An 11,116-nucleotide genomic window follows, 5' to 3' on the forward strand; every position below is an offset into this window, starting at 1 on the left:
ACCTCTTACAAACCGGTGCCTGTCGCAAGAACCCACGTGGTTTCGATAGGGAAACGTGTCCCCTTGTGGGCCAAACAATAATCACTCCCTCTTCTAGCCTCGTACTTTCTTCTACACGCGACACGGAACAAGTGGAGATTCAAACTGAACTTTGAAATTATTCAGGGTTCGTTTGGCCTTTTTTATTCATTAATTGAGTTTTCTAGGCATTTAATGTCCATCATTCAAATCCGAACTACAAATACATGCTCCAGTGCACCAAAATGGCTAGAAAAAATGTACATGTTTCCATGGGGTGCATGTTTAGGTCCCATGGAACAAATGGTAACGAATTCAACCGTCTCGCCGTCCTGGCCTGGCCACAAACATTGCGAATCTCGGTTTTTAAATGTCTGTAAATCCAAAACTCACCAGGAAATCATGAAACATGGCATGGTGTCACTACATGGTATATATAAGTATCCAATTTGGGCGAAGCTATATTACAAGCCTTTTACAAACCGGAGCCTGTCGCAACCCTCATGGTTCCAGTATGGAAACATGCCCCTCTTGTGGGCGAAACGATAATCGATGCCTCTTCTCGCCTTGAACTTTGTTTTCTACAGGCAACATAGAATAACAGGAGTGTCGGGCTGAAATTTGAAACTGTTCAGAGTTCGTTTGGCCATTGTATATATATATATATATTACTAATTACTAATTTTTCTATGCATTTAATGTAGTCCATAATTCAAATTTGAACTACAACCACATGCTCCAGTGAAGCAAAATGGGTGGGAAATCGTACATGTGTCATTGGGTGCATGTTTAGGTCTCGTTTAAGGAATGAGAATGAATTACAAACTTGTCGTCGTCCTGAAACGGAGAATCTTGGTTTTTATATCCCAGAAAATAAAAAAGTCACCCAAAAAACATGAAACTTGGCATGGTTTCATGACATGGCACATATATGCCGTGGTAAAAAAATCGTCCAGTTTGAGAAGAGGCGCACACATTAGTAGCCAACGAAGTCCTTTTTGAAACAAAACGCTGACACATTAATTTCGCAAACGGTTGTATTATATTTACCGTCTTGAAATTTAACCATACTCGGTGGCGTGCGTGCACCTGTTTGATTAGACGGGACGACCGCGAGAAGTCCGCCGTGCAGGATCGACGGGACGTGTGCGAGCAGTCCGCCGTGCAGGCTCGATGGGACGCGTGCATCCTGTCCACCTCGCAGGCTCCACGGGACACGTGCGAGCAGCAAGGCCGCCCATGCTCACCGGGAAGCGAGCTCTTTGACCTCCATGCACCAGCCGCCGCCCGCCTTGCTCACAACTTCTCCATTAATGGGTTAATTAAAGCACCTGGATGGAGGGTGTTTGCTTCTGATCCCATGGCAGCATTTTCTTTGTTCGTGTTTTCAACTAGTATTTCGCCCTAATTTAAATTGCCACATAGGGCAACGGATAATGCGACCACAAATAAAATGGCAACGGATAATACGACGACAAATTTACAATGGCGCACATAGTAATTGTCTTACGGCAAAGCCCGGAAGACACGGGAGCAAGAGAAGAAGGAAATTGCAGACAACGATCTAGGTCGCTACTGTCTCTACTCGTCAATGGATCGCCGGGCGGCGAAATCCTGCAGCTCCTTCTTCAATTCCAAACGACTTTGCTTGAAAGCAGCCACAGATTCCTCCACCTCCTGCTCGCGCTTGATCCGGAGCTTCCTCAAGCCACCCATCAGTTCCTCGACGACCGCTTTCAGCGTCATCTCCGAGGCACTACTCTGCTCATGCAGCATCTTCCAGCCGGCGGCCTCCTCCTCCTTTTCGGCGACCAACTTGAAGAGCCTTGCATTGTCATCCATGTGTTGCTCGACGAGGCCGGTTGCCTTGTCAACCGAGGCATCGCTGATCTTGAGCAGCTTCATCAAGCCGTCGACCAGCTCCTGCTGTGTAGTGACGCCAGCGAGAATGTCGTCGTCGCCGGCGAAGGACTTCAGGAACGCCGGCTCATCGCGATGCCCGACGCCGCGAATGCGCTTCTGAGAGCCCTCGCGTGCCCGTGAGAGCTCGTTCGAGGACTCCGCGGCGCGCCGGGACATCTCTGCTATGGCTGCGGCTTCGCGGCGGGACCTCTCTAGTGCTTCCGCGGCCTTGGTCTTTGCTGCCTGGTTATATGTCCACCCTAAACTCCTCCTACCGGTCATGGCGGGACGACTTGACAGAGAAAACCAGTTTTGTGGGTGATGAGGAGAGGAACTGTGAAGTAATTTTCGAGTGGTTAGTTTTTATAGCCCGGTGCTAAGTGTGAACACATATTAGTTTGATAGATGTGAACAAATTTGCAATTATACTTATTGCGTTGTAATCAGCAATGTGACGAGAAACAAGATCAAAATTTATTGATGGCAGAAGGTTGACCACGTGGTTGCTCGCCGTTGAGGCGGACGGGGCATGCTCCGCTCTGGCATCCCTGCGCGCGCTCTGCTCGCCGTTGAGGCAAAGTTACAATGGCAACTGTTAATAATTCTTAATAATTGTCTTACATATTCATGATAATTTAAAATGCCAAATGCGGCAAGGCCCAGAACACTCACGACCTACATATGCATACAATTATAATAAAATATAAGCAAAAATGTCGGTGTCAAAACCGGCGGATCTCGGGTAGGGGGTCCCGAACTTTGCGTCTAAGGCGGATGGTAACAGGAGGCGGGGGGCACAATGTTTACCCAGGTTCGGGCCCTCTCGATGGAGGTAATACCCTACTTCCTACTTGATTGATCTTGATGATATGAGTATTACAAGAGTCGATCTACCACGAGATCGTAGAGGCTAAACCCTAGAAGCTAGCCTATGATTATGATTGTTGTTGTCCTACGGACTAAACCCTCCGGTTTACATAGACACCGGAGGGGGCTAGGGTTACACAGAATCGGTTACAAGGGAGGAGATCTACATATCCGAACTGCCAAGCTTGCCTTCCACGCAAAGGAGAGTCCCACCCGGACACGGGACAAAGTCTTCAATCTTGTATCTTCATAGTCCAACAGTCCGGCTAAAGGATATAGTCCGGCTGTCCGAGGACCCCCTAATCCAGGACTCCCTCATAAAAGGCTGAGCTGGCGGCCTTCCGACGATGGTCTTCTCGGACTCCACGATCATCATAGCACCCTTGCGCCCGTTCACTCCGAGTGTCCCGACCTGCCTCCGCCTACGGAGCTACTGGCGCTGGGAGGCTCTTGGTGCTGCTGGCCTCTTCTAGAAGAGCTTGACAGCGTGCAATCGCGCGCATGACAACTCCGCGAAACTGCTCCATTTCCATGTCTTTGGCCTGGTAGCAAATTCCGTTGATCACCTGCATCCTCAAGATATCACGTTGGCGATGTTCTACTTCGTCGGGACGTCAACTCCGCCAAGGATGCGCTCGAGCCTGGCCACCACATCATCGGGATCGAGGTTGACACGGTCGCCACGGGCAATGATGAAGCCGTAGGCTGCCTTTATCTTGACTGAATCGCAGAGGTCCTCTGCCCATTCCTTGTGGGGCATCACGCTCTCAATGTGCACTGGTGACGGCGGCTCTTGGGATGGGTCGTCGATCATGCTGCCGAGAAACTCCGGATCTTTTGCATGGTGGATGGCAAACTGCTCATCACACCTCCTCTGCAATATGTCGATTGTGCTCCCAAGGACTGTGACGCTGATATCGCTGCCGATGGGCCATGGTGCCTGCACCGGCCGATGAAGCTCTTGCTCCCCGACCTGCTCCGGCTCGTTCTCCTCGCCGAAGATGTAACGCGGGTAGGCGTCGACGTCGAAGCTTTGGTCGTTGCCTGGCATGCTTGGAATAACTAATGGTAGCTGGGTGAGGACTAGATCTTCGCAGAGTGTCGCGGTGGTGCGTTGCCGCCTGGCTTATATGCAGCAAGCCGTCAGCTGGTGGCGGGAAACCGGTGAGGGAATAGGCATGGATTTTACAATTCATCCATGTGGAGCGCGGGAAGCATTCGCTGGAGCGCGGGAAGCATTCGCTGGAGCGCGGGAAGACTAAGTGGAGCACACACACAACCCGAATACCGTATGCGGTGCCACATGTTATTTATCACACAAGTGTTAACATAAGGAAACGTATGTGTAACTTACTAATCATCGCACATGCGTACTCGCAGACGCATCGTGTGCGATATTCCTAGCCACCGCAAGCAACTAGTTTGCATATTTCAAAGTTTTTTGTACACACAGAATCGCACATGAACTAACTGTATTAACCGTCTGTGTTGTAATTTCTCATCCCAAACAGTTCATCCGATTCGGCTGTTTGCCACGTATCACACACATCTTGTTAAGTTGAACCGTTTCTGTTGCGTTCGCTAATCGAAAACAGTTCGTCCGAGTGAACTGTATGCCCTATATCACACACACCTTGATCTGGCTAATCGTTTATGTTGCACTCCCTAATAGCAACGGTTAATCGGAGCGAACTGCATGTCGAATATCGCACACACATTGATATGGCTACCCATTTCTATTGTTCTGCCTCATCGCAAACAGTTCGAACGAGTTAACTGTGTGGCCTGAATCGCACATGCAACTAAAATCTGAACCGCGTTTGATGCATCCTCCATCGCAAACGTTTTGCATCATTTCTGACGGTTTTCATACAGCACCGTTTGCAATTATTGCATCACACACAGTTTCTCAAAGGGTCTCTGATCGTAGTGCATGTTAGCAGCATCCTGCAGTAGTGGTTGATTGCCGGCAAAATGTTGAGATAGCTGGTTTTTAAATTCTAGTAAATCCAAAACTCGTCTGAAATTCATGAAACTTGGCATGGTATCATGGGGCGGCATCAACATGCCGTGGTAAAAAATTTGTCCCATTTGTGGCAGGTTTGGGTATAAGCTTCTCACAAACCAGAGCTTCTCACAACAAGCATGATGGTTTCGATAGGGGATGACCCACCTTTGGGGACAAAACGATATCCATTGCCTCTTATTGCTTTCAATTTTTTTCTCATGTCAACATAGAACAACAGGAGTGTTGTGTCAATTTTTGTGATTTTTCGGGGTTCGTTTGGACATTTTTATGCATTAACTGAGTTTTCAATGCATTTATGTGCATAATTCAAATTTGAACTACATGCACATGCTCCAGTGCACATAAATTGGTTGAAAAATCAAATCTGTGACCTTGGGTGCATGCTTAGGTCCCATGCAAGAGATGAGAATGAATTTCAAACACCAGGGCACCGTTGATTGCCGGCAAAACGTTGAGATACCCAGTTTTTTAATTCTAGTAAATCCAAAACTCGTCTGAAATTCATGAAGCTTGGCATGGTATCATGGAGCGGCATCAACATGCCGTGGTAAAAAATTTGTCCCATTTGGGGCAGGTTGGGTATAAGCTTCTCACAAACCAGAGCTTCTCACAACAAGCATGATGGTTTCGATAGGGAACGTCCCACCTTTGGGGACGAAACAATATCCATTGCTTCTTATTGCATTCAAATTTTTTCTCGTGTCAACATAGAACAACAGGAGTGTTGTGTCATTTTTGTGATTTTTCGGGGTTCGTTTGGACATTTTCATGCATTAACTGAATTTTCAATGCATTTATGTGCATAATTCAAATTTGAACTACATGCACATGCTCCAGTGCATATAAATTGGTTGAAAAAACAAATATGTGTCCTTGGGTGCATGCTTAGGTCCCATGCAAGAAATGGGAATGAATTTGAAACACGAGGGCACCGTTGATTGCCGGCAAAACGTTGAGATACCTAGTTTTTAAATTCTAGTAAATCCAAAGCTCGTCTGAAATTCATGAAAGTTGGCATGCTATCATGGAATGGCACCCGACATGCTGTGGTATTTTCGTGTCCATTTTGAGCGAAGGTGCACTCGAATAATGACAGCCAACAAAGGCATTTTGAAAAAATAGCTGCCACTTTAATATCTCAAATGTTTGTATAATTCAAACCGTGTGCGTTCTGTTAACCATTCACGTGACGCCACGTGTCTTGGTTTTAATGGCTATAGGAGGTGCCGTGTGGACAGCTGCTTGACTGAACGGGAGGCGTGTGAGCGCAGTCCGATGCGTAGGTTCATCGGGAAGCATACAAGCTGTTCAACGCAGGATATGTGCATCTCTTCAACGCAAACGGTTCATATTACGGTATGCAAATTAAAGCCATACTTCGGCGTTAAGCCAAGAGACACTGCGATTTGTCAAAATATGCAGCTAAAAATCAATAGCACTATCTATTTTTTGCAACTAAAATTCAGTAATTAAGCATAGATTTCATTCATAGAGATTAAGCAGTCGTTCTCACCGGGAAGCGAGACAGCCTTGGACCACCGCCCGCCTCGCTCCCACTGGTCTATATTAATGGCGCCACCGAGCAGCCGCACCCCCCATCCTCGCCACACACACAATCCTCTCTCCCCCCGCATCCTCGACGCCGCTCTGAGTCCTGAAACCCGTCAGTGTACGAGGATACTGCCGAAGCGCCCCATCGGAGGGAGTGGCGACACCGGGGCTGCTGAAGCACTGGAGCACGGTGTGAATATGGAGACAGAGGTTTTCGTCGCCGCCGACGAGGTGGAGAACGAGGCTGCCAACAAGCGGAGGCGGGTCGAGAAAGAACCGCAAGCGACTCCAGCAGGCCTAGACTTCCACAACAACCTCCCCAATGATATGTTGATAGTCATCATATCCCTCCTCCCAATCAATTATCGGGCGAGGACAGCCGCCCTTTCCCGGCGGTGGCGCCCCCTATGGCTCCTCACCCTTGTTGACCTCCTCGACGCCCATAAGCTCTGCCATGGCTATCGCCAAAGCTTGGATGCGTTCTCATAGATCCTCAGCAGTCACCATGGCCCAATCAAATGCCTTATCACGAGCAAGTTCCGTTCCAGTGGCAAGGACCGAGCCAAGCTTGACGAGTGTGTGACGCCCGGATAATCAAGCTACAGTAAACCTCTACTAATGGTGCCACGTCAGCTCGGTTACTGTTGATAACTGGAGTTAGTTCAAAAATGATTCAAATTAAAATCTAAAATATAGGCAAACAGTAAAATTTTCAAATCAAAAAAAACTAAAATGTTCGGGTTGTGTCAAATAAATCGTAAGTAATTATGGTGGAGAAACCAAGCTTTGATAAAATATTTAAAGGCTCTAAAACAATTAAAACAATAGTGAGAACAATTAAACAAATGCCTATTGAATTTATAAAATGCCAAAACTATTTTATTATGGGTTAAGGATTAATCTCACAGTAGTTTGTTGATAAATACAAATTTAGGCACTAGTGCTAATTTTTGTTAAACAAAAAAAGAAATAAAAGAAACTACAAAAAGAAAAAGGAAACAACCCCCCCCCCACCACCACGCTGGACCAACCGGCCCAGCAGGCCTCCAGGCCGCACGGCCACCCGACCGGCCCACCAGGCCCAACCGGCCACCCCACTCCCCTTATCCCCACCTAACAGAAACCCTAACCCCCACCTCCCCACTCCCTCGCTCCCCCACTCCCCGATCCCATCTGGATCGGGGCAACGACCGCGGCGCCCCGCTAACTACCCGCCGCCCCAGCGACGCCAGGCGCTCGCTGGACCTCGCCAGCGCCGCCCCATCGCTTCTTCCCCGCTGCCCCCCCTTGAGCTACGTCGCCACCACCACGACGCCGTCCTCGCCAGAGCGCTCCCTCGCCGGCCTACATCCCGCCTCCGCCATGCTCGTCGTCTCCGTTCGCCTCCCCAAGCCTCGCGCCACGGGCCTGCCCCTGTTCGCCGTGTCCACGCCCGCAGCGTGGCCGCGCCCTGCGCCTCGCCTGCGGGCACGCCCGCGGCCTCCTTCCCGTGCGCGCCCACCGTGCGCTACCCAGCATCACCGCCGTTCGCCGACCCGCCGCCGTCCGCCGGTGCCGTCCGTGGCCGGGCTCCGGCGAGCCACCCGCCCGCGCCCCGATTTTTGCCGGTTCAGGCGGGCGTCCGCTGCGCTAGATCGGGCTGCGCTCGACGCCCATTAGCGCCCGCTGCCCCCCCTCTGGGCCACTGCCGAACGGGGCCCACGCCCCAGAACGAATTAAAAAAATGATTTAAAAAAATAATAATAAAAATAATAATAAATAATAAAATTAATTAATTAAGATAATTAATTAACTTATATAATCATGTTAATATTAATTAATTAAAGTTAATTAATCCTAATGAATTAATCTAATTAACCTGTTAGTTTAATTAAATAGAATTAGTTTAATTAAACCCTAATTAACCTAAACAGAGAATGACAGGTGGGTCCCACTGGACCCACATGTCAGTTTGACTTAGTCAACCCCAGTTGACTGCTGATGTCAGCATGACATCATGCTGATGTCACAAATCCATTTTTGAATTAAGTTAAATAATTAATTAAATTCCAGAAATTAATAAAATCTTTAGAAAATCATATCTTTTAATCCGTAACTCGGATTAAAATATTTTCAACATCAAAGTTGCTCAGAACGACGAGACAAATCCGGATACGCAGTCCGTTCGTCCACCACACCTCCCTAACCTATCAAACTCGCAACTCTTCCCCTCCGGTCCGTCTGTCCGAAACGCGAAACAGCGGGAATACCTTCCCGGATGTTCCCCCCCTTCGCCGGTACCACCTACTGTCGCGTTAGGGCACACCTAACACTGCTCATTGTGATGTCACGCATCGTCATGCTTATGTTTGCATTGTATTTACTGTTTCTTTCCACCTCTTTTCTCTGGTAGACTACGAGACCGACACTGCTGCTGCCCAGTTCGACTACGGAGTTGACGACCCCTCCTACTTGCCAGAGCAACCAGGCAAGCCCCCCCCCCCTTGATCACTAGATATCGCCTATTCTTCTCTATACTGCTTGCATTAGAGTAGTGTAGCATGTTACTGCTTTCCGATATCCTATCCTGATGCATAGCCTAGTATAGGATGCTAGTTTTCCATCAGTGGCCCTACATTCTTGTCCGTCTGCTGAGCTATACTATCGGGCCGTGATCACCTGGGCGGTGATCACGGGTATATACTTATATACTATATACATGACACATGTGATGACTAAAGTCGGGTCGGCTCGTAGGAGTACCCGCAAGTGGATCTTTGTGGCGGAGCGACAGGGCAGGTTGAGACCGCCTAGGTGAGAGGTGGGCCTGGCCTTGGTCGACGTTCGCGGATACTTAACACGCTTAACGAGATCTTGGTATTTGATCTGAGTCTGGCCATTTGGTCTATACGCACTAGCCATCTACGCGGGAGTAGTTATGGGTATCCCGGCGTCGTGGTATCAGCCGAAGCCTTCGTGACGTCAGCGACTGAGTGGCGCGCGCCGTGTTGGACCGCTTTGACGTAACCGCCGTGATCGTGTGGGTTGCTAGATCTGCTCGCGGCCGCGTTTGCAACGTGCAGGTGTGCATAGGGCGATGGGCCCAGACCCCTGCGCACTTAGGATTATACCGGCGTGCTGACCGCTCTGTTGTGCTTAGGTAGGGCTGCGACGCGTTGATCTTACGAGGCCGGGCATGACCCAGAAAAGTGTGTCTGTCCAAATGGGATCGAGCGTGTTGGGTTATGTGGTGCACCCCTGCAGGGAAGTTTATCTATTCGAATAGCCGTGTCCCTCGGTAAAAGGACGACCCGGAGTTGTACCTTGACCTTATGACAACTAGAACTGGATACTGAATAGAATACACCCTTCCAAGTGCCAGATACAACCCGGTGATCGCTCTCTAACAGGGCGACGAGGAGGGGATCGCCGGGTAGGATTATGCTATGCGATGCTACTTGGAGGACTTCAATCTACTCTCTTCTACATGCTGTAAGATGGAGATGACCAGAAGCGTAGTCTTTGACAGGACTAGCTATCCCCCTTTTATTCTGGCATTCTGCAGTTCAGTCCACTGATATGGCCCCTTTACACATATACACATGCATATGTAGTGTAGCTCCTTGCTTGCGAGTACTTTGGATGAGTACTCACGGTTGCTTTTCTCCCTCTTTTCCCCTTTCTATACCTGATTGTCGCAACCAGATGCTGCAGTTCCAGGTGCTAGAGATCCCGAGGATGATTCTACATGGAGTTCGGCTTCGAGGAGTAGTTAGGTGGTCCCAGGCAGGAGGCCTTGCCTTTTTGATCGTTGCTACTTTTGTGCTAGCCTTCTTAAGGCAAACTTGTTTAACTTATGTCTGTACTCTGATATTGTTGCTTCCGCTGACTCGTCTATGATCGAGCAATTGTATTCGAGCCCTCGAGGCCCCTGGCTTGTATTATGATGCTTGTATGACTTATTTATGTTGTAGAGTTGTGTTGTGATATCTTCCCGTGAGTCCCTGATCTTGATCGTACACATTTGCGTGCATGATTAGTGTACGGTCAAACCGGGGGCGTCACAAGTTGGTATCAGATCCCACTGCCTGTAGGAATCCCCCTTTCCAACTCCTTGGCCGAAGTCGAGTCTAGTCAATGAAAACTGTTTTACTAACATGGCTGTGTGGCTTACGGGCCCACGTTGCCATTGGGTGGTATTAGGATCTTTTACTCCTTGTCTATACTCTGGAATCTGATCTCTCTCCTATTCGGGTTAAATGAATTTTGCTAATTCTAACATTAGGATCTCATTATCACTTTCACCCGGAGAGCCCCTTATTACTGATGATCGTCTGCTGCACGTGAAGACCCTGAAGATACTCTCCACTGATAACCCGAGAACTTGTGTTCATCTCTTTTGCAATCCCCTTTCGTCGATAAACTCCTATGAATAACCACGTATACTCGCCATTCTTACAATGTTTCCCAGATGATCTTGTTATTACAAGATACCCCGAAATTCTCTCTGTTGTTTCGAGAATCCTTTGAGCTTACTACCTTGCTGTTCATTGACACCTGAATACCCCTACGGATAATCCTCGCACTTACCGAGTATCCGCTCATCCCCAGTTGATTCAAGTATTTCACAAAAGTGTTCAAAATATCATTCGATCTTCCGAAAATCTTCAGGAGCCTGTTGCTCTTGAAATTCTTGCTTACTAGCATTATGGTTAATCCCATAAGTCTATAATCTTATTGGCATCCTTTGTCATTATCATTTTGAGTCCG

Source organism: Aegilops tauschii, chromosome 7, assembly GCF_002575655.3.
Source record: "Aegilops tauschii subsp. strangulata cultivar AL8/78 chromosome 7, Aet v6.0, whole genome shotgun sequence".
NCBI classification, from domain to species: Eukaryota; Viridiplantae; Streptophyta; class Magnoliopsida; order Poales; family Poaceae; genus Aegilops; species Aegilops tauschii.